Raw genomic sequence first — 25,751 nt, 5'->3', positions numbered from 1 at the left:
ATTGTTGAGTCACTGGGTGGTATAAAAACAAAAAATAAACACTAAAACTAAGTCCAAACAAGTTTAATGCATTAACAAATTAATTACAAATACAAATAATTGTATTCTTTATATACATTAATTTTTTTTTACTTTACCATACTTATTATTTTAACATATATTTGCCTTACTGTAAACCATTAAACTTACAATCAACTTTTTATTACTTTGTTGTAAAAGCTTTAGGTTACTTTAACACAGACTTGAGTAAAGAAATCACATTCTTGTGCTGTAATCACTACAAAATGTCTCCATGCACTCTGAATATATCATTTGGCCAGGACTTGTAATCTAAGGTACACTGTAAGCCCGGATAAGTTGAATATACTTAAAAAAATTAAGCAAACTTGTTGCCCTAAAAACTTTAAGTAATGATTACTTAAAAACTTTAAGTAGTGATTACTTAAACATATAAACTGTTCTAACAACAATTTTAAGTTGAATAGACTTCTTCCAATATTCCTGCACTCTTAACCCAGATTAGTTTACATTACTAGAAATTAGTGCGGAAACCCCCTTGCATATAACTTTAGTTTTTATCACTTTATATTACTTTTGATGTTATAAATGGTATTATAACACAGAATTGATGACTGATTTTAAGTCAGTCATTGAATAAACGTGATTCTCCACAGAAACACAAAACTGTGTTTTTGACATGCATTGTCAGTACTGTGAAGAAAAATACAATAAAGTGTTCTGAACAGGGTTCATGTACGGAAACACTGATCACCTAAACGGTGAGTTTACAAAATTATAATTTACAACAAAACAACATCAATAATATAAGAGCTTAAACCTATATGACATTTTATTAACAAATATTTAAGTAGTGAAAGTTCTTATCAGTTTTTATTCTGTGAAAAAGCAGAAAATAATCAAAGTATTCAGGCGCAAAGGATTATGGGTATTCCTCACAACATGAACTAATAATTTTAAGTTCATTCTACTTGAATGTTTTAGTTTAATGGATTTTGTAAGCTTAAAAGTTAAATCAACTAAACTTTTTTAAGCTTTGGCTTCAAAACAGAAAATATTAAGTGATGTTTATTTGATTGTTTAAGTAAAGACAATATCAGGGTTAACAGTGTACTGAGCACAATGTATTACGTTTTTTCTGACTTACACTGTGCAGCAGCATCGTTAATTACAACACCGGACTCTGACATCACATAATATTAGTTCGCATTATTTTAAACCCGTCATTTCTCCCGAAAACGAAAGCAGAGGCTCTCGCCCGCAGTCTCCATAGACCACCCCTCAAAACAATCAGGGCAGAAGCGGTCGAAAGTGGACAAAAGAGACGGGTTTAGAGAGGTGATATGCACCTGAGCTGATAGAAAGGCGGGGGAGCGGGCAACAACAGGAAGAGTGACTGAATGCGTCGCAGACGTAATCGCCTGCGCACAGTGTTGGGGTAGTTACTCAAAAAATGTAATTAGTTACTAGTTACTAGTTACTTCTTGAAATTGTAATGAGATTACTTTACTAGTTACTGCATTTGAAAAGTAACTTCACTACTTATTACTTTACTTTCCTTTTTCTTAATTTACCACATAGATACATGGACATGGTTTAGGCGGGGTCGGCTGATGATGAGTGACTACTTTAAATGACCGGCCAGGGCTCTAGACTAACTTTTTGCACTGGTTGCACTGGTGCACCAGCACAAAAGTTAGGTGCACCCTAATTTTTGACCCCATCGGATTTATAGTTCGCCCAAAAATTAAAATTCTGTATAATGTACTCACTCTCATGTTGTTACAAACCTGTATAAATGTCTTTGTTCTGGTGAACATGAATGAAAATATTTTGAGGAATGTTTGTAACCAAACCATTCATGAGCCCCATTCACTTCAATAGTATTATTTTTTCCTACTATAGAAGTGAATGGGGCTCATGCTTGGTTTGGTTATTAACATTTCTCAAAATATGTTGCTTCGTGTTTATCAGAACAAAGAAATTTATACAGGTTTGTAACAAAATGAGGGAAAGTTAATGATGACAGAATTTTTTTATTTTTGGGTGAACTGTCCCTTTAACACCGCAAGTTAGGCTATTTTATAATTTTCATGTTGTCATTCCATTTTCCTTATACGAGTCATGCACAGTCCTGTTTGATAACCCGCATCCGCGAGATTAAAATAACAGTTGACCCGTTATCCGACATCAGCATCAATTTATTTCATACCGTTTTACATAAAGTTTGCGACCGGCCGCACCGCAAATCGTGATGTAAGTAGAAACCTTTAAAGATCTTCATGCAGAACATTGACAGAAATAAGCACAGGACCATGACTGTTCAAATATATTATCATTTAATGTGAAACTTTGTGAGGGTCGGCAGATTGACAGCTGAGCGGACAGCAGTGTTTGAACAGTCATAAGCGCTGCGCTTATATTTATTATTACCTTATAAATTGATGATATGATTGCAGTGATTCCAAAGGAATGTCCAAAAAAACTCAAGTAGAATGTTAAATGTTTAAAGTTTAATGTCTCTTTCTCGCTGCCCTGTGTAAACCCACGCGGGTGATGGCATGAAACGCGTGAGGAGCTTGCATTTTGCATTACCTTAAATTACCTTAAATTATGGTCATACAAATAAAAGTAAAACAACATTCAAAACTGTAATGTGTACATTTATTTATGTAAAGTAACACTCGCAATAATAACAAAACATTGTGCTATTTTAAATAGGTAAAAAGTGTTTTGTGCTGCATCGGTTTGGGAGCACGTCACACAAAAAATAAACTCATTTAGGCTATAGGCTACTTTTGAATTCGTTTTGTTAATTTGCTAATTATTTAAGTGAAACACATTTAATATAGGCTTATTTATTTTATTATTTTTTCACCAAAGAAAGACGTAATCATCACGTTCTATTCATTTTAATGCTTTTTGCGCATAAACTAAACCCTTGGGGAAATTATTTATAAATGAATCAACAACGCAAATCAAGGAATTAACTTATTTCTCTATTTAAGACAGTCTGGCAGGGTGGTAACAGCGATTCATCAAACACCGAAAAGTTTATAGGATTAGATTTGGAAGTAAGATTATGAAGAAAACAGCGGTCCTGACTCCTGGCTTTTTTCTATAAATTGGGCGCACGCGACATTGGTGTTCGGGTTACGTTCAAATAATTTTCTTTAAAAGAATTATGCTCTGGGTCTGACTCGATTGAGGTTCATTAACTTACCTAATTCCGTCTTCGGGTTCGGACCTCTCGATCCCTGACCGGTAAGTTAATCAGGATCTTTCGCCACAAGTGTTGTATTGCCATGCTGGGCTTACAAATGCTCAGACAGGTTGCTCATCGCGTTGTCAGCAGTTGAAAGACACTTGTCGTGTGGGCATAGTGTGCATTTCACACGAATATTTTTGTCCTTTCGAGCAATACGCTGAAAGTAATGTGAATCGCCCCAGTGGCTGAAACCCTTCGTCTTCATTTCCCGCTCCCCTTTGCACCAGCAGCTACGTCAAATCAATCTCTATGGCAACGGCACACGTACAGGGACACGCATGCACGCACCACTTAAACAGACAGAACTTTACACCCAGGCAAACACTGCTTGGGTAACGCAGGAAAGCGCGTTCCTATAGTCTAGTAAAGTAGTGTAGTTACCAATATTATTAGTGTAATGCGTTACTTTACTTCGTTACCCAAAAAAGTAATATAGTTACTGTAATCCGTTACTTTGTAACTCGTTACCCCCAACACTGCCTGCGCATTATATTAATATAATTGTATTTAAATTTCACAGTCCAGCCAGTGCGACATTTAATAAAAAATAGTCATAGGCAGGGAAAATACTCGCAAAATGCGACTATTTACTCGCAGTCTGGAGCCCTGTAGGGTTACATTAGTTTTTTTTCTGTAGTAACATTATTTACTTCACCACAAAATAATTGTTATCAATGTAGGGCTATTACTAGCCGGTTGACTTACCAAAGCCCCATTTTCGCGTTTATATTTGTCTTTAAGTCTCTGTTCGTGTACTTTCCCAGTCCCCGTGTCACTTGTGTTTATCTTTCGCGCCGCAGCACGCCCGTTATGGACTAGTCCATTTCATTGTGAAAGAAGGGGGTGTAGCCTAAGTGTTTAGTGACAGAACATGAACTGGACATTTTAACTACTATTTCAAAGTTTCAACGTATTTCTTAAGAATATTAATACAATTTACAATGCTTTTGAAGTGTTCATGATAATAAGGGTTTTATTTATTTATGTAGGCTATTTATTAGGTTGGTTTGGGGCCCCCCTAATTTGACCGCTGGTGGGGGGCCCCAGGCGGCCGCCTACCTATGCCTCTATGGTAAGACCGCCTCTGGGTACTAATATGAACTCTTTAGGTATTAAGCTTTACTTTTTTTAAAGGACACTGTCCTATGAGGATGTGTAGCAGAAATCTAGAGATTGTGAACTTATTTGACCTGGGCCAGAAAACAACCCCATACGGTAGCAACACAAAACACCTTGACAAACACCCAAACCTTGTGTGGATTGGCGATTGGCAATTCTAGCAAATACCTGATGGGTCGAACCATTTTTAAATGTAGGCTCAAGTCTCAAGGTATAGATATCTAACACTGAATGTCATGAGTATTATAGGATGTCAATACAAAGATGTTTCAGAATAAAATTTATTCTCAAGTTTCTTTACAAAAACACATTTTACACATGTATCAGATGTAGTTTACACTTGTAGTTTAAAGAATTGATCAATAAAATTTGATTTTTCCAATAATATTTAATAAGAAAACAGTCAAGCTGAACAAATGAAGTATTTTAAAGAAATAATAAAGATTGTGTTTATATATAATGAATTTTTATTTATTTATTTATTATCCTTTATTTAACCAGGAGAAAAAACCCATTGAGATTAAAAATCTCTTTTTCAAGGGAGACCTGGCCAAGATAGGCAGCTAAATTACATCACAACATTACACAAAAACACAAATAATTAAATAAAAACAAGTTGAGAGTCAATTATGCACTTACAAGGAATTCCCAATTAAAAACATTGACATGTGAGGGAGTTCAACTCAAGACACCTCATTCTTATTTTAAAAGCACTCAACGAAATCAATTCACTGAGTTTTAAGTTATTCTGCAACAAATTCCATGTAAAAGGAGCAGAGTGAACAAAAGCCTTTTTACCTAACTCAGTCCTTACGTGTGGAACTGAAAACAGGACTACAGCCTGAGAGCGGAGAGAATAATGACCAGCACTTTTTTTCATAAGAAGTGAACACAAGTAGGATGGGAGCATACCAAGAATAGCCTTGTATATGAATGTGTACCATGACAAAGCCTCCGTGTGGCCAAATCAGGCCACCCTACACGAGAGTACAGCTCACAGTGGTGGGTGTGAGCTTTACAATTAGTAATAAATCTTAACGATGCATGATAGGCTGTGTCAATCATATGAAGGCATTGAACAGATGAATGCATATATAATATGTCCCCATAGTCCAACACAGATAAAAAAGTGGATGCCACTAGCCGTTTTTTTGCATTAAAAGAAAAGCACAGTTTGTTTCGAAAATAAAAACCCAATTTTAGCCTCAACTTTCTCACTAAACAGTGAACATGAGGCTTAAAGGATAGGCAATCATCAATCACAATACCAAGATACTTATAGGTTGAGACAATCTGTATTTCACGTCCGTCAAGAGTAACCACTGAGGGTATATTCAGTGGTCTACTCCGGGGGCCCGTGAAAAGCATACATTTGGTTTTTTCTGCATTGAGCACAAGTTTCAGCTGGAGCAATGTGTTTTGGACCACTAAAAAGGCATTCTGCAAATTTGCAATGGCTTGTTTAAGAGAGGGGGCACAACAGTAAATGACTGTGTCATCTGCATAAAAATGAAACTTTGCATCAGACACATTCCGATTAAGATTATTTATATAAATAGTAAATAAAATAGGGCCTAAAACCGAGCCTTGTGGAACCCCTTTAAGAATTGGTAAAATACCAGACTGAACACCATCATACTTAACACACTGGGTTCTGTCACTAAGATAATTTGAGAACCAGGAGACAGTATTATCCGAAAACCCCGAATTAAGAAGCCTAGTCCTTAAAACATCATGATCAACCGTGTCAAAAGCTTTTGACAAATCAATAAAAAGTGATTCACAATGCTTCTTGTCACGAGCAACAGAGATATCATTTATCACCTTCATGGCAGCTGTGATGGTACTGTGTTTTTTTCTAAAACCTGACTGATCTTGGGATAAAATGTCCTGAGCATATAAGAAATAATATTGAATATTTTGTGATAACTATAATAAATGAACTGAAGAGGTTTAGTGGGGTTTATCTGATCTCATCCTCTTCTTCTCTTCATCTCTTCTGGATCTGATGTCATAAACCACAAAACCAACAGCAGCCACGCCCACCAGAACAGAGACGACCAATTGGATCACAGCTTCAGTAAAACCACAACAGCAGTAGATCTTATCTGAGTAAAGAAATGAGTAACAATGAATATATATCTTATATTTCTTAAATTAAATAAACACTAACACAGTCGTACCTGAACACGTCTGACAGAGATCAGTGTTGAGATGTTGAGTCTGATTACTGATGGGATTGTTCACCACACAGCTGTAAGAATCATCCAGACACATCAGATGAAGAGAGATATTGTTGTTGAGATCAGACACACTGATGCTGGACAATAAACTGTTTCCTTTATACCAGGACAGACTCACATCTCTCACATTCAACACTGAACACAATAATAAACAGATTGAGCTTGATGATAATGGTGAAGAAACTCTGCTGATGACAGGAACAGGCAGACGAGCTTTAAAATAATAAAGAATAAATTAAATGAAGAATATATAATATCTGATAAGTTCATCTAATAAGATTTTATTTGTCAGTTAATATAAATTGTAAAATATACACTCTTAGAACAGATGTGTTAAAAACAACACAATCAGTTATGGACAATACACTAAATGCGTTGTCCCAGAATACAAAAATCTCTGTTATTATTATAACAGTGTTATTATAACAAAGAATTAACACAAAATTACATATAATGTGTTTCACAAAACGTTTAAAAAAATGAACACATCCTTTCTTAGAGTTTAAAGCAAAAAAATAACAAATAATGTATGATGACATTAAGCTTTAGGTAAAAATATTAAAATGGGAACAGAAATCACATTTTTATATTTAAATATTGATCAGTTCTTTACTCACCATAGACAGTAATGTTGAATATATTGAGTTGGTTATTTGTGTTGGTGTTGATTAGTTGATAAAGTCCAGCGTCTGTGATTCTGGTGTTTGTGATGGTGAGAGATCCACTGTGATCCAACTTCAGTCTGTCTCTGAATCTCCCATCAGCTCTATCTTTGTCATAAACACTGATTTTATTGTCCTCAACCTCGATTTCAGCTATGGTGATGTACTGAGGTCCAAACTTCCAGGTGATTCCCTCTTTTCTTTGTGTTTCAGTGAGACTGACAGATAAAGTGACAGAATCTCCCTCCATCACTGACACAAACTCACTAAACACACCTGAAGAAATAAACAACAAGATGAATTACAAACACAATTAATTTCTCTCTGTGTCTTCTGCGAGTTCTGAAATGACATTAACCTAAAAATCTCCTTTAATTCTGGCAGTACAGTTACAATTAGAAATCGTTGTTACTAACCACATGTCTAATAAATCACTTATATAAAGTTTGACTAAAACTGAAGTGAAGTTATAAAAGCAGAGATGACTTACCCAGCAGACTCCACAAACTCAAGCAGAATAAAATCACATCAGACATTTTCTTCAGTAAATAACAGTCCATAATAATTCATAACATTATATTAATCTGACACTCATAAAGTTCATAATAAATCAATCTTTATCAGATAAGAGAGTAATGAATAGACCCTGACTGACTGAATGATTTCATGTAAGTTTTAATCCTCACAGGTCTCAGTTCAGTGTTTATATTCACATCTTCATCACAGCCCTCTGCTGGTCACACTAAACATCTTACAGAAGATCTGAGACCTCACAACACTTTCAATGAATATACAGGATGATTAAAAGTTAAATGTGAGGTGTTACTGTATTTAAATTATTATTTAATTATTAAGATGTTTATTTTTTTATTAAATAAAATTATACTTAAATTGCACGATTGATGTAGTCCAGCAGGTGGCATGGGCATAGATTTAGGGTGGGACGCTAGGGACATGTCCCTACCTGTGAGGAACAGCGGACGAATTAACCCAATAGCAGACGGTGTTGGGGAGAACAGAAAAGACTTTATTATTAAACACAGAAACAAAACACCCACAAAGGGGTACAGAACATGGAACACGATATAAAGACAAATAACAATAAACTTGACAAGATATAGGTTGCCTAGAACGGACACGGACACGAGCACAATACAAAATGATCCTGCACAGAACTAAGGACACAATAACATTAAATAGAAAAAAACCAATCAAGATAACGAGCGGGAACAGGTGATGGGAGAAAACCAATGATTACTAATAAGCAGGAGAACGAGAGGGTGGGGACAAAAGACAAGACACCAGAGGCACATGCCACAATAAACAAGGCATGATGTCATGGTTCTGCCATCTTGTCCTTTGTTTAATCTAGTCTTGTGGCAGAATCATGACAGACCCATGTTTTGTGGGGGTTCACGTGGTCTCAGTATTGGTTTACTAGACCACGTGTTCCCGGTGTCTTGTCACTTTCACCCCGCTCCCTTGTCATCCTCTTTATTGTTTAACCCATGTCACCTGTTGTCCTCATTAGTTCTCCCCTATTTAAGGTCCTTGTGTTTGTTGTTCTGTGCTTGTTCATTGTTCTTTGATGCCATAGTTTCATGTCTGTGAGTTCTCTGTAAAATCTAGTCATATCAAGTGTTTTGTATATTTAGTGTTCAGTCAGTTTATTGTTAAGTGTTATCCAGTTTAGTAGTCTAGTTCTATTTCTTGTCCAGTTTAGTGTTTACTCTGTCTTATTTAGTTATCCTGTTTATGTTGTTTTGCCCCCTCGTGGGCCTTTGTTTTCTGTTTATTTAATAAAGAGTTTGTGTTCATCCAAATCTCTGTCTGCACTTGGGTTCCATCTTACACATCCTAACACATGAGCCTCCACATACTGCTTGGGACTGCCAGAACCCTGCCACCATGACAAAATACAAATACAACACAAGACTTCAAGGCAAAGTTCTGACACTTCCAATATTCAGGGAAGACTGATTTGTCACTAGCAATAATTTCGACCAAACAATTAATCTGTATTTATATATAACCATTGATGTCCGTCTTATTCTTGTGTTTTCTATTTTTTACTTATTATATTTTTTTTTTCAGGAATCTTAAATGAGATTAGAAAACTTTTGCAATCCCGTTCTGTAAAAATAACGCTTTATGGTACACAAACAGTTAACAGCTTTCGTTCTCTGCATTACCCGCCTCCGTAACTCACATCGCTAATATGATTGGATTAGTATTTCTTTAGTCCTGCCTCTCTAACTCACATCACTTTATGATGGGCTTGTCTTTACTCGCTACGTGTGATAGAATGGTTTCACTTTGTACAACGCACCAAAGTTCACTTTACAAGACGCGCGTGATTATTAGGGCTACAGATAAGTAAGGAAGAAAGTATTATTATACCCCCTGTAACTGTTTCATGCACAAAATATTGTGTCACATTGTTTTCACCAATACACGACAATCCCATGTTAACCTGAGGAGTTGCAAACTTGTGTCAACCTTTTATAAATGGGGTGGCAAGGTTATTTAGGGGGTCCCTAATCCATGAAAGAAAAACCCAACATGGTAAAAACATAAATTCATGTCATGATTGCTGAATACTTTACATTACTGCACTGTGGTCATTACTTGCACAGATGTAGACATAATGTAAGGTTGCATTTTAAACTTAAATGAAAAGAAGATTTAATGTGAACTACAGAAACGTTAATAAACATTGTTCAGAAAACTTCATCACTGGGATTTTTTTGGCAAAATTAAATTAAGGAGGGGCGTTACAAGTATTGCGGCAACCAACCGTCTTAGCTGAAGAAAGCTGGCACTCAGCTGAAAAAACAGCTGACATTTGGCGTTGTCCAGGGGCACGTTCAATCTCACACCGGTGCGCAACGTTTTGCTACGGTTTCCGGGTTGAACGACATGTTTCCTTGAAACGGTGTGCAACGGAATGCAACAGGTTTTAGATGCGTTTTCTCTTGTTTGGTGGGTGTGTCAGAAGATGTATAAAACCACGCGATAGTAAAGAGACAGCTCGCTCAATGGGTTCAAGTTGGAGTGTTGTCTTTCATTCTGGACAGCAAGGTCAGTGACTGTAACATCGAGGGTATTTTACAGTATTAAACACACATTTATAACGATTTCACCAGAAACATTTATAAAAGAACACAAAGAATGGCCTCTCAGCTACCGTAGTTGCAACTCTTGCGTCATCACAACAGGGTGTTCAATGCATCACCGTTTCTGTTTAATAAACGTTGTGCAACGTTTTGTTGGGGCTGAACGCAGCCCTGGCGTTTTCAGCTGCGTTTAAAAGTTTTGGTGTGCACAACCCCTAAGAGCAGAAGAATGACAGTGCAGTGTTGCCAAGTCCGCAGTGTTTTTTAGTTTGTTCACTTTGGATGTTTTTAAGATGTAATATATTACATTATTTTTAGGCTTTAATGATTGTATTGAAATATTTTTCTATATCCAATTTATATTCTACAAATAATAAACAATATATGAAAATATACAGTAACAATATTTTTTGTGAGGGAGGCGAAATGCTAGGAAGTCTTTGATCTGGCAACCGTGGACCCGGTTCACTGACAGATGCTTTCATTATTTCACTTCTGCTCTTTCAGAGGAGACAGAAAATTACTGGCGTCTCTTCCATAGCATAAAATGAACTGATGTAAATTCATTAGTAAATGATAGTGGATTTAGATCTGTCTCTCTGTTGATTTAGTCGTTTAGTAATTGTTGCTTTTAGTCATTGTGGGTGCAACCCAGAAACAAAATATTTAGGTTGTGTCTCAATCAGATCTATAGTGTGTGACGTCTGCAAAATCATTCCAGTGCATTAAAACACAAAAAATATGCAGACTTGTTTGAGGTACGGCAGGCGGATGACGTCAAATCACCGCGAGAACAATGAGACATCAAGCTTCTTCTTATGATTTCTCGCTTGCTCTTGCGGTATGTTGACGTCATCCGGCATGAAGTTGAACACATCAAGCGATAATCTCTGTTTATTTGATATCATTATTTCATCTGTCAGTCAAGTGACTTAAATCATCGAGAACTCATAAACACAATCTTAAGTACGTAAGTAAATCTTATATGTCACAAAAATCAGTTTATTACTCAAGACTCACACACAACACACACATACAGGTTACTTTCTTTAACAAATAATTTCTACACACTTTGTAAGAATAACATACATAAATATAAAAAAATAACCAGATTTAATTGATTGATTGATTATTTGATAACTGTATAAATGTATGTGTAATAGTTATATGAGTGTGTTTTCATGTTTAAACACTAGATGTCGCTGCAGTGTAATCTGCATTAAGAGTCAGCTGAACTGATCACTGATCAGACATGTTTAAAAATCAATCAATATATATATACATATATATATCCAAAGATTTATTATCATTTAAGAATACATTTGATGAACACAACCATTAAAGTCTTGACTAAATTCCTCACATTTGAATTGTAGCATAAATAAAAATGAATTATCATAAACATGTTAAAAATGCAAAGTTTTGTCTGTGAATACTGTTTTTACACATAACATAATGTATATATGAAGCTGAAGATGAATGAGATGAAGGAAGTGACATCACACATGTAGTTCATGGTGGTTAACTTCAGGAGACTGAGGCCTCAATTAGAGTCTGTGATCAACAGTGACAGTGTTGAGTTTATAAAGATTTACAAATATCTATGAGTGAATCTGGATGATAAACTGGACTGCTAACACGACGCTCTGTGCAGGAGAGGACAGAGACGCTTACATCCTCAGAAAGCTACGCATCATTTTACATCTGCAAAAAAACTCCCTGCACAGCCACCTTTATCTCACACACCAACACAAAACAGCGTCAGTGTCAATGAGGTCTTCCGTGAGCTCATTTCTCAACACTTTATCCACAAAAAGACTATAGTTCCTCTTTCATCTCTGCTGCTTCTCTTTATTCTTTCTTTTACTTAATAACCGTAAACTTAAATAAGAAAATACAATCTATGATCTGGGTATTAATCTGGTTTTGTTAGTTTATATTATACATTTATGCTCCATTCCGTTTGCTTTGACACTCAGCATTAGGGATTTGAACAAACATCTAGCTGTACATGTTAAACTTATATCTCATGATATCACAGAGAATTGGATTTGATCTTATTTCACCTGGGCCAGAAAACAAACATAGCCCAAAACACCTCAACAACCACAAAAAACATGCAAGTAATCCCATAGCAATAGAATTTAAGTGCGCTTGATATCATTTGAGTTTACAGTCATTTATATGAGATATAAGTGTGAATAAATGTTGTTTATATGGAGATGTTGGACTGAGATCAGGTGACTGTGATGTTTGTAGATTTTAGAGAAACACTGAGCACTAAACAACAGACATCACTCTACTTCTGACTGTTAAAGAAAACACAAAAAATTCAAATTAAGAAACAACTGGAGATATCTGAAGAGACACAAGACATGAATCTCATCAGCTTCAGTAGATGAACAGATGTGAGATATTAAGATGATAAGATAAGATGAAGATCTGAGATAAACATTAACTGAAGAACTGAGTTCACACGTTTATTTTAGTCTATAGGTTTGTGGTTATGGTGGGGTTTAGTCTTCACAGCTCTTAAGCTCTCTCGTGTTCACATGCACTGAATGTTTTAATCAATCTGAAGTCCAAACTGATGTTTCGTTTGTGTATATTTTACACAACTATGAGTTGAAACAGTCCAACATTTTTTAGGACAGTGCTTCCCAAGCTGAAGGTTGCACAAGATGTAGTTTTATGACATTTTATAAAAACATTACTTAATCATACATTTGCTGTAATCAAACACCAGAAAAATATAGCTAGCAACCAAAAGAGATGTTTTATGTCATGAATTTTCTTTAGGTGGGAGACAAAGATGGGATGCACCTTACACAAAGGGTCACATATGACCACCTGCCTAATATTGTGTATGTCCCCTTTTTGCCACCAAAACAGCCCTGACCCATTTTAACACATCATGTTAAAGCATAGTGGGTATCACTGTTACCTGACAACAAGAAGGTCTCTGATTTGAGCCCTGTTAGGTCAGGTGGACTTTTTCTGTGGAGTCTGCATGATCTCTGTGTGTACCCAGCTAGAAATAAAAAGTTCTAAGAACGTTCCCTGAAAGTTCCCGAATGTTCCCAAAAACATTCTGCCAACGTTAAAAGCGGCTAGTTTTTTTTAAGTTCTAGGAACGTTTCTGTTGTCTGAACGTTAGAGTAATGTTACATTTTACCATTTTTAAACGTTATGACAATGTCATGTTTTAATGTTCAAACAATGTTTAAAACAACAACTGTTTATTATATTGACTTGTTTAATTGTTATGTAAATGATAGAGAAACATTGCATTTTATTATTTTATAAAACATTATTTCTGAATGTTCAGTAAATATATTGCTGTAGAAAACTCAATTCACTTACTAGGTTTAGATGTTGATGTTTGTTTCATTTTAAGTCACCCTTATTGTGATTCATGTTTGTTTTAGTTGGTCTCTTGACACTTGACTTTTTGCCTACTAGTTTATTCCTGGTTGTGTTAATTTTGTGGTAATGCACCACATTTGTTATGAAAAGTTATAAGTGTATTTCTGTGGTTGTTGGTACATAATGGTAAAGATCATTACCTAGTTCATTTACTAATCAAAAGTTTATTTTCTGCCAATATTGTATATTAGATCCAACTCTTTCACAGCAGTTTGTCATTAAGGAGTTTTAGAAACTTTGGACAAAAAATATCCGCTGTATAGTTGGGATGCCCAAACATCAAGAATCAGACTATGAATCTCAATCATGGTGACAATTAAAATTGTTAAAAAAATCCTTATTTATCCATGCTGCAGTGCATGCTGGGAGTCCTGAATGAGGTTTGTAATTTGTTAATACCCAGCATGCATTGCAGCATGAAGTTTTTCATTTAATTGTCACCATGATTGAGATTCATAGTCTGATTCTTGATGTTTGTGCATCCCAATTATACAACAGTTTTTTTGTCCAAAGTTTCTAAAACTCCTTAATGACAAACTGCTGTGAAAGTGCTGGATCTCATTTACATTTTTGACAGAAAATAAAGTTTTGATTAGTAAATGAATTTGGTGATGATCTTTACCATTATGTACCAAACACCACAGAATTACACTATTAACTTGGCATGTTCATAACAAATGTGGTGCATTAACACAAAGTTAACACAACCAGGAAAAAACTAGCAAGCAAAAAGTCAAGTGTCAAGAGACCAACTAAAACAAACACTAATCACAATAAGGGTGACTTAAAATGAAACAAACATCAACATCTAAACCTAGTAAGTGAATTGAGTTTTCTACAGCAATATATTTACTGCTTACAGAAATAATATTTTATAAAATAATAAAATGCAATGTTTCTCTATCATTTACATAACAATTAAACAAGTCAATATAATAAACAGTTGTTGATTTAAACATTGTTTGAACATTAAAACATGACATTGTCATAACGTTTAAAATGGTAAAATGTAACATTACTCTAACGTTCAGACAACAGAAACGTTCCTAGAACTTAAAAAAAACTAGCCGCTTTTAACGTTGGCAGAATGTTTTTGGGAACATTCGGGAACTTTCAGGGAACGTTCTACTTTTTATTTCTAGCTGGGGATGCTTTCATTATTTCACTTCTACTCTTTCAGTGGATACAAAGAATTACTGGCGTCTCTTTCATAGCATAACTGATGCAACCCAGAAACAAAATATTTAGGTTGTGTCTCAATCAGATTGTGTGTGACGTCTGCAAAATCATTCCTGTGCATTCCCAGCCAACATTGACATGTGGGCCCCACGTGGGTCCCATCTGGGCAGCATGGGTTACATGTGGGCATGGGCTTCACATGGGCAATATATGTGGGTCCCATGTGGGTTTCCTATGTGGGCCCCATATGGGTTTGCCCATGTGGGATAATAATGTGGGCCCCTCATGGCACCTATGTGGGCAAAACATTTTTATGCTTGAAATACATCTTTATACATTTACAATCTTAAAATAATAACTTTTGGTTGATTGTCACTTTTAAACAAATAGAAAAGAATATAACAGATATGATTTGATCAGTATAAAACATTTTAAATAAAAATGCATTATTTTTTACATTTAATTAACATTGATATGTGGGCCCCACATGGGTCCCATATGGGCAACATGGGTTTCATGTGGCCATGGGCTTATCATGGGCAATATATATGGGTCCCATGTGGGTTTCCTATGTGGGCCCCATATAGGTTTGCCCATGTGGGATAATAATGTGGGGCCCTCATGGCACCTATGTGGGCAAAAAAAATGTATGCTTGAAATATATCTTTATACATTTACAATCTTAAAATAATAACTTTTGGTTGATTGTCACTTTTAAACAAATAGCAAATAATATAACAGATATGATTTGATCAGTATAAAACATTTTAAATAAAAATGCATTTTTTTTACATTTAATTAACATTGATATGTGGGCCCCACATGGGTCCCATATGGGCAACATGGGTTTCATGTGGCCATGGGCTTAACATGGGCAATATATGGGTCCCATGTGGGTTGACTATGTGGGTCCCATGTGGGTTTCCCTATGTGGGCCCCATATAGGTTTGCCCATGTGGGATAATAATGTAGGGGCCCTCATGGCACCTATGTGGGCAAAACATTTTATCCTTAAAATACATTTTATATACATTTAAACTCTTAAAATTATTACTTTTGGTTTATAGTCACTTTTATACAAAGAGCAAATAATATCACAGATAGGATATGATCAGTATAAAACATTTTAAATAAAAATGCATTATTGTTAACATTTATTTGTGATATTTGTAATGTTTACCTGCCAATTATTAATTTTAATTTGCACAGCTGAGCATGAGTGAATAAGAAATGTCAGAAAGTTCATCAGTTTGATAAGTGTGTTAATTAAAGAAATGTTTCAAACATTCTGAAAGGAGTCTGATTAGTGGAGTCAGGTGTTTCATATAAGGAGACCTCATTACGATCTGCTCACTGCAACGACACATTACGCTTGACAAAGTAGTCCTGCTTCAAATGTTTTTAATTGTGATTTTTATCACATAATATAATATCATATTTTAAATAATCTTTGCTAAAATAGGCAGACTTTTAAAATTACTATAAAGATGATAAACATTTAAACTACAAGAATTTCCGCTCAGGCGCAAGGATACGGTTTCTATCGGAGCAGCAGGAGTCTCTCACAACTGTTACACTTGTAATTTATCCTGAGTTGTGTTTTTACAAAATGTAATACTACGGTACAAGTTCACGGACTGCACAGGGATGAATCAAAGCAAACGTGCAAGGACATTTAATGAGTTTGGCTGTGGATGCTTTGGAAGTTCTTCATAAAACGTTTGAGCAAAGATGAATTGATGATCAGAAGACCATCTCCAGAAGAGTGAGCAATGTTTGTGTTGTTTTTGAGTTCGAAGTATTTTAAGAGTTTGACTTCTTTCAATGCTTATTTTAAGTGTTATGTTAAATTGTTAGTCATTACCTGCCTTAGCAGTTTTTAAATGTTCATGATTATTTTAGCATTGTATTGTTATAAATTGACAATAAAGTATTTTGATATATTGAACCTTTACAGTTTTTTAATTTGATTTCTCATATTGCACCTCCTTCATGTTTTGTGATGTTACAGATGAATGAACTGTTGAATATTTATGCTGAAATCTGATATTTACCGAACTGAAATGATTTGCTTTTATCGGTTTTCAATTTAAAACAAATATATTATTTAAGTAAATTACAATTAAGCATTAAAAGTATTATTATTTTATAATAAGGGACCAGTCCAGTACCCATTAAAAATCCATTCTGGGCCCTGATATGTAACGTGGGCTTCCTTACGTGGGTGCAATATGGGCCCTATGTGTGTTGCCCACATGGGCCCCACATAGGCCCCACTCAGTTTCTATATCAAATTCATGTGGGCAACCCAGGTGGGGCCACAGTGGAACCCATGGACAAACCCATGTACAGCCCACATTGGAAGCCCATATGGGGCCCATATAGGGCCCACATGGGCCCCATGTGTGTTGCCCAGCTGGGCCCCACATAAGCCCCACTCAGTTTCTATATCAAATTCATGTGGGCAACCCACGTGGGGCCATAGTGGAACCCATGGACAAACCCATATAGGGCCCACATAGGAAGCCCATATGGGGCCCACATGGGCCCCACCTTGCAATGTTGGCTGGGTTGAAACACAAAAATTATGCAGACTTGTTTGAGGTCCGGCAGACGGATGACGTCAAAATACCGCGAGAACAATGCGATGTCATTTCTCCTCATGATTCTTCGCTCTCGCGGTACATTGACGTCATCCGGAATGAAGTCGAACACATTTAGCGATAATCTCTGCTTATTTGAAATCATTATGTCAGTCAGTCAAGTAACTTTAAATCATCGAGATTTATACACACACAATCTTAAGTACTGAATTATCAAGTCACAAAAACAGATTATATTACTGAAGATCACATACAACACACACATACACTTTACTTTCTTTAACAAATCATTTCTACACACTTTGTAAGAATAATATATATATAGAAAAACTATATATAAAACTATTTCCAAATTTAATTGATTGATTTTTTTGATAACTGTTGTATAAGTGTATGTGTAATAGTTATCAGTGTGTTTTCATGTTTAAACACTAGAGGGCGCTGCAGTGTAATCTGACACAGCTGAACTGAACACTGATAAGATCTGTTTACTGTAAAAATCAATAAATATACTGTTTAAAATATAAAAAGATGAACATATGTTTGTAAATAAAGAGATTTATTATAATTTAAGAATATATTTCATGAACACAACCAATAAATTCATCGAATTTGAACTGTAGCATAAACAAATTTAAAATGAATTACTAAACATATAAAAATGCAAAGTTTTGTCTGTGAATACTGTTTTTACACATAACATAATGTATATATGAAGCTGAAGATGAATGAGATGAAGGAAGTGACATCCCATAGTTCATGGTGGTGAACTTCAGGAGGCTGAGGCCTCAATTAGAGTCTGTTGAGTTTATAAAGATTTACAAATATCTATGAGTGAAGCTGGATGATAAACTGGACTGCTAACACAGACGCTCTGTGCAGGAGAGGACAGAGACGCTTACATCCTCAGAAAGCTACGCATCATTTAACATCTGCAAAAAACCTGCACAGACACAGACAAACTCAGGAGGTCGTTCCTCATCTTCAACTCCTCACTTTTATGAACCATGAAACTTAATATACATTTTCCAATTTGCTTTCAAATTTACACAAATCTCTCTATATCACATGACTCTCATATAAGAGCTGTAGGTGTGATGAGGGTCAAAGACTAAACATTCATCTGAACAAATAAAAGTCATTGATAAAAGAGTAAGAGCTCAAGATCAAAATGTAAACAAGATTTTAGCAAGCAGCCATGTTACTGAATTAACATTTCTACTAACTAATAATATTGCAGGATTGTTTGTGGTTATATCCTTTAATCTCACACACCAACACAAAACAGCGGAAATGTCCATGAGGTCTCAGATTTCCATGAGCTCATATTTCTCAACACTTTATCCACAAATAGCCTAGTTCCTCTTTCATCTCTGCTGCTTCTCTTTATTCTTTCTTTTACTTCATAACCTTAAACTGAAATAAGAAAATACAATCTATGAAATAAGAAAATACAATCTATGATCTGTGTTTTAATCTGGTTTTGTTAGTTTATATTATACATTTATGCTCCATTTCCATTTGCTTTGACACTCATCATTAGGGATTTGAACAAACATCTAACTGTACATATTAATCTTATATCTCATGATATCACAGAGAATTTACTGTGATCTTATTTGACCTGGGCCAGAAAACAACCAAAGCCCCAAACACCTCAACAACCACAAAAAACATAACAGTAACCCCATAGCAACAGAACTTAAGTTAACTTGATATCATTTGAACAGATGTGAGATAGAAAAGATAGATAAGATCAGATGAAGACCAATATCGATCTTGCCATGCCTCTCTAAAGTCTTCGAAAGCCAGATCAAAAAGCAAAAATATACAGGAGTTAAAGCCGGAGCAAGAACCAGGTTTGCTAAATTTTGTTGTTCTGATTATTCGGACTTGTTGTTTCCGTTCAGTTTCGGTGCATGATATACATCACGACCACACGTTAGCGATCGCCTATGGCAGATCCTGAGTGACACTGGACAGATCTAATAGTTTTAAACTTCAACAGAAGACCCTCCTTAACAGAAAGAACGCTTTGCAATGGAGCATGGCCAGACTCTCTGTACAAATGAAATGAATGTACGAGAGTCTGGTTGGACCATCTTTTAATACCCACCATTGTGATTTATACGCACTAGTGGGTTGCCTTCTTTACATACTCGACGTCTGACCCATATATAAATAAATTTTACACAAAACCCCTCTGTATCTGAACTCTCTTCTTACCATTGCCTCATCTGTTCGTAACCTACGCTCCAGAAAATATATTTCTCTAGTAATACCTAAAGTAAATACTTATTTTGGCCGTAGCTCCTTCAAGTTTGCAGACTGGAATGAGCTACAAAAGACCCTGAAACTTGAGAACACCGTCTCTCTCACTTCTTTTAAAGCACGCCTATCAGAGCTTTTGCCAATTTGTTGTACCTGCTGACCTCCTTTTTATAATTTTATATTACATTTATTTTTGCTTTTTTTTACAGATTAGGATATATTAATTTGTATATATTGTTTAATTTATTGTCTTGAAGACTTGTACTTTATTTATTATCTTGTGGTTATTTCATGTATTATTTGTGTAATTTTTTTATGTGGAACTACTTGTTGTCTTGCACCTTGCTTTATCTTGGCCAGGTCATCGTTTCAATTGAGAATGTGTTCTCTACGTGCTGACCTGGCTAAATAAAGGTTAAATAAATAAAAAAAGATCTGAGATGAACATCAACTGAAGAACTGACCTCACACATTTATTTTAGTCTATAGGTTTGTGGTTTTGGTCGGTTTAGTCCCCACAGGTCTTGTGGCCTCTTGCTTCATTCTGAAGTCCAGTGAGATTTATGTCTTACTGTAAGACTTTTAAAAAACAGCAAAAGAAGCCTGCAAGATTATGTTTACAGCCTGGTACAAAATTTGTTTTTGGTCTGTACATCTGTGAGGAGGGTGATTTTTGTAACTCATCGGTTTAAATTATATTAAGCCTTAAAGTTCTGCATAATTAAGGGCGTGGCCATTTGAGTGACAGTTGCTGTCAGAATTGAGCTAGGTGGGCGTGGTTTCAGCAAACAGCCATCTCAACTTCACTCACGTCTTTACCCACTTTCGGATATCCGCGAGTGATGCGCAGTGATGCGTGGCCAAGATGATGACGGCAGGCAAAGCCTACTATTGGCTTCAAAAACAATCTTCAGAACCCTATGGGTGACATCACGGACACTACAGACATCTTTTTTTACATGGTTAAAATACAAGCACTATACTGTTAGAAATTTCTGTTTGTTCAAAAGATAAATGAAAATTAAACATTAATAAGACTTTATCTTTATAGGAAAATAACAATTAAAAGTACAGCATTTTGCAAAGCGTTTCTGGGAACCAAATGCAGAAAAAAAACTTAAAAACTTGATCAGGATTTCTGCTTCCCAGAACGCTTTGCATGAGGCACACGACTGCTGCTTTTCTTGGCGTCTACTGGAAGAGTCACGCCCGCGAAAACGGCAGAATCATTGGGTGCACGAGGACCACGTGAAGTTAAACTAAACACAGTCCAACCTGAAAGGATTTTGAAAAATAAAATTTAATATTTAATAATGCGGGCCGTATTGGACACTGTAGTGGCCCATGTTTGGCCTGCAGGCCGTTTCACACCCCTGCTGTATATGAGGAAATTATAACATCTTTTTAACCAATCAGAATAAAGCATTGAATGAAGCCTGTAAGTTTTTTAATAACATTATCACTTTAAATGGTTTTGTTATAGAAACTGTGTGTTTCTACTGATAACAACTAAAGATCCAGAACTATCTGAACTTCTGTTTTTACTCTGTACTCATCTGTGACTGTGGTCAGATATTTTTTATCTTCTTAGCATCACTCAGTGTTCAAAGTTTGTTCATCGACTCATGATTCCTGCATACACCACATCATCCTCTACTGGAGCTCCCTGCACAGATAGAAACACACAACACACACACACACACACACACACACACACACACACACACACACACACACACACACACACACACACACACAAATACGCTTTAACATGATTATATAACGGTACAGAATATATATGAATGCTATATGTTAATACAGTGAGATTTGTCTTTGAGTGTATTGTTAAAAATAACAAATCCTTTTATGGCCTGCTGTGTTTCTGCTCTTATCTTTCACATTTTCTCTCACACACTAACACGCTAAAAAAAAGCTAAAATTTCGACAACTTTTCTCACTTTAGGTTTGTGCATGTTAATGACCTTACATGTCCAATTTCCTGTGAGGTTGTTTAACTGCGAAACATGCGTATGTACGCATATTTTCTATTTGAACAGGTCTAGTAGTATTGAAATATCATGTTTTTGATGATCAGTTTGTATGAACACGAGTCTTGAATCTGAAATGATCCTAGTGCAAGCATCAAAACAGGCTTTGAATTCATTATGCTTTCCTACAGATGCAATCCAATTTAAAGTCTTGTCCACATAAACCATGTTTATAGCATAATAATCATGATATTACACTATTCCTACCCCCCACACACACACACAAACACATATCTAAATCTGTTATACCATGGAAAGATACATAGAAAAACAACACATGACATGAATGATCTCACCGGTTTAAGTGTTTGTCTTTTGTGAAATGTTGTATCGGCATATATGAGCTCCCCTTCACCGCTTTGAACTGTTACAGAGACAGAAAACATGTTACTACACCAGATAATCATGTTCATAAAACAATGTTTACATTTTTTTTACTATATTTATTACTAAACTTTGTGGTGGAAAGTTGATATTGTGAGCTGTTGTTGACATTTACCATTTGTGTTTTTGTGTTTCCTGTAGATCCAGACCATCAGAATTGCAGTTACAATTATCAGAGATCCAAGAGCCACACAACAGATCGCAATTATATAAAGTGAGGTGTTACCTTAGAAGAGTAATAAGAGACATAACTGTTACTGAATCTGTCTGTCTGTTCATAGATTAAACCTAATAATAATCACAGCAGTCATACCTGAACACGTCTGACAAAGATTCTTGATGTTGAGATGTTGAGTTTGGTTTGTGATGTTATTGTTGAGTACACATCTGTATGTGTTTGTATCCTGATATTCAACCTCCAGATGAAGAGAGTTGTTGAGATCAGACACACTGATGCTGGACAATAAACTGTTTCCTTTGTACCAGGACAGACTCACATCACTCACATTTAACACTGAACACAATAATAAACAATTTGAGCTTTCTGATGATGATGATGAAGAACATTGTGTTGAGTTACTGGTGATGACAGGAACAGGCAGACGAGCTAGAAAACACAAAATAATCAAATAAGTTTACGGGTAAACAGGAGAGTCGGTAAAATCACAAATGCAAATACTTTATAGTGAAAAAGGCAAATAATTTAACAGTGCGATCGCTAAAAAGTGTCATGATGTGCTCACCTGTGTCCAGTTTTGGTTTGGATTATACATTATGTAGTTTGTCGTTGATTTGTTTAGTGGTTGTAATCTTACCTCCTATGTCACTAGACATGAAGCTGGTTTAGTTTGCTAACCAGTTACCCAGCTAGAAATAAAAAGTTCTAAGAACGTTCCCTGAAAGTTCCCGAATGTTCCCAAAAACATTCTGCCAACGTTAAAAGCGGCTAGTTTTTTTTAAGTTCTAGGAACGTTTCTGTTGTCTGAACGTTAGAGTAATGTTACATTTTACCATTTTAAACGTTATGACAATGTCATGTTTTAATGTTCAAACAATGTTTAAAACAACAGCTGTTTATTATATTGACTTGTTTAATTGTTATGTAAATGATAGAGAAACATTGCATTTTATTATTTTATAAAACATTATTTCTGTATGCAGTAAATATATTGCTGTAGAAAACTCAATTCACTTACTAGGTTTAGATGTTGATGTTTGTTTCATTTTAAGTCACCCTTATTGTGATTCGTGTTTGTTTTAGTTGGTCTCTTGACACTTGACTTTTTGCTTGCTAGTTTTTTCCTGGTTGTGTTAACTTTGTGTTAATGCACCACATTTGTTATGAACATGCCAAGTTAATAGTGTTATTTTGTGGTTGTTGGTACATAATGGTAAAGATCATCACCTAATTCATTTACTAATCAAAACTTTATTTTCTGTCAAAAATGTAAATGAGATCCAGCACTTTCACAGCATTTTGTCATTAAGGAGTTTTAGAAACTTTGGACAAAAAATATCTGCTGTATAACTGGGATGCACAAACATCAAGAATCAGAGTATGAATCTCAATCATGGTGACAATTAAATGAAAAACTTCATGCTGCAATGCATGCTGGGTATTAACAAATTACAAACCTCATTCAGGACTCCCAGCATGCACTGCAGCATGGATAAATAAGGATTTTTTAAACAATTTTAATTGTCACCATGGTTGAGATTCATAGTCTGATTCTTGATGTTTGGGCATCCCAACTATACAGCGGATATTTTTTGTCCAAAGTTTCTAAAACTCCTTAATGACAAATTGCTGTGAAAGAGTTGGATCTAATATACAATATTGGCAGAAAATAAACTTTTGATTAGTAAATGAACTAGGTGATGATCTTTACCATTATGTACCAACAACCACAGAAATACACTAATAACTTTTCATAACAAATGTGGTGCATTACCACAAAGTTAACACAACCAGGAAAAAACTAGTAGGCAAAAAGTCAAGTGTCAAGAGACCAACTAAAACAAACACGAATCACAATAAGGGTGACTTAAAATGAAACATCAACATCTAAACCTAGTAAGTGAATTGAGTTTTCTACAGCAATATATTTACTGAACATTCAGAAATAATGTTTTATAAAATAATAAAATGCAATCATTCTCTATCATTTACATAACAATCAAACAAGTCAATATAATAAACAGTTGTTGTTTTAAACATTGTGTGAACATTAAAACATGACATTGTCATAACGTTTAAAAATGGTAAAATGTAACATTACTCTAACGTTCAGACAACAGAAACGTTCCTAGAACTTAAAAAAAACTAGCCGCTTTTAACGTTGGCAGAATGTTTTTGGGAACATTCGGGAACTTTCAGGGAACGTTCTTAGAACTTTTTATTTCTAGCTGGTTAAGTTTAAAATTAGTTTGTGTTAATCCTGGGTTTTGGGAACTAATAGCTTAGCTTTAAGCGGTGATCATCAACATAGTAATTTGCGCTACATGGCTAACCTGCTCCAGGGCAGAATATACGGAATATAATTTATTTGTAGATATCATAAATGCATGATAAAACATCTCTGCTTTAGAAAATAATAACATGGAAGCCACCTTGTACCACAGACCAATGTGTATTGTGTTACGTATTTTGTGGTACATACTGTGGCGGTCAGTGACTTCTTTTTAAAGGGCGCATGATGCAAAGCCCATCACAACATGTATTTTGCCAGTCATGTGTGTGGCTCGTCATGTCAAAATTTGTGTTTGGCACGTCATTTAAACTTAAAGGAACAGTATGTAAGAAATGTATATCAATGAATCATAAAATGGCCCTGGCCTAAGATATAATTTTCATACTTATATCACTCACAACAGTGGTCCGGCCAAGATATTGTCATTTAAAAAGTGGAGTTGCAGCCCTCAACTGATGTTTATTTTGTCATGTTGTGTATTGGCCACAAGTTTTGGGATTGCAGTACCAGTTTTGGCCACAATCCTACATACTGTTCCTTTAAGTGCATAATGTGTCTTGTCAAAATACGAGCCTTATGCAGATGCTTCAAAGGGGTTTATGATAAAAGAGATGCTCACATTTGCCAGATTATCACTTAATCTCATTTGTAATCAGAGTTTAATGTTAAGTTGGTGTCTTGCGAGTATTTTGTGAATGTGAGCTTCTCTTTTATCATAAACACTTTCGACACATGTGCAGCAGGCACCTGTTTTGAAATGACGCATGATGCACATGGTTCACATAACGCAACAAATAGATATTTTGACATGACGAGCAACACACATGACACTCCGAACACATTTTTTGAATTCGCACCCATTGGAAGAAGTCACTGGCCGCCAATGGGTACATATTATACTTATATGCGGTCAGCAATGCTGAGAATTTGATATTGATACAGT

At 35.4% G+C, this 25,751-nt stretch overlaps 2 long non-coding RNA genes across 2 annotated transcripts; both read right to left on the bottom strand.

Annotated features, from left to right (window-relative positions):
• Positions 1 to 7,479: 7,479 nt before the first annotated feature.
• On the bottom strand, positions 7,480 to 8,041 carry LOC141362998 (uncharacterized). The gene is made up of 2 exons (XR_012368524.1): positions 7,801 to 8,041; positions 7,480 to 7,586 (listed from the first exon to the last, which is right to left on the bottom strand). It is a non-coding gene; the product is annotated as an uncharacterized lncRNA (long non-coding RNA).
• A 10,155-nt stretch (positions 8,042 to 18,196) lies between these two features.
• On the bottom strand, positions 18,197 to 22,634 carry LOC129453940 (uncharacterized). The gene is made up of 3 exons (XR_008647628.2): positions 22,453 to 22,634; positions 22,250 to 22,317; positions 18,197 to 21,571 (listed from the first exon to the last, which is right to left on the bottom strand). It is a non-coding gene; the product is annotated as an uncharacterized lncRNA (long non-coding RNA).
• Positions 22,635 to 25,751: the final 3,117 nt, after the last annotated feature.

This window comes from Misgurnus anguillicaudatus, unplaced genomic scaffold, assembly GCF_027580225.2.
Source record: "Misgurnus anguillicaudatus unplaced genomic scaffold, ASM2758022v2 HiC_scaffold_31, whole genome shotgun sequence".
Lineage (NCBI taxonomy): Eukaryota > Metazoa > Chordata > Actinopteri > Cypriniformes > Cobitidae > Misgurnus > Misgurnus anguillicaudatus.
Note: the sequence above shows the minus strand (reverse complement) of the source record. Positions and strands in the feature narration are given on the sequence as shown.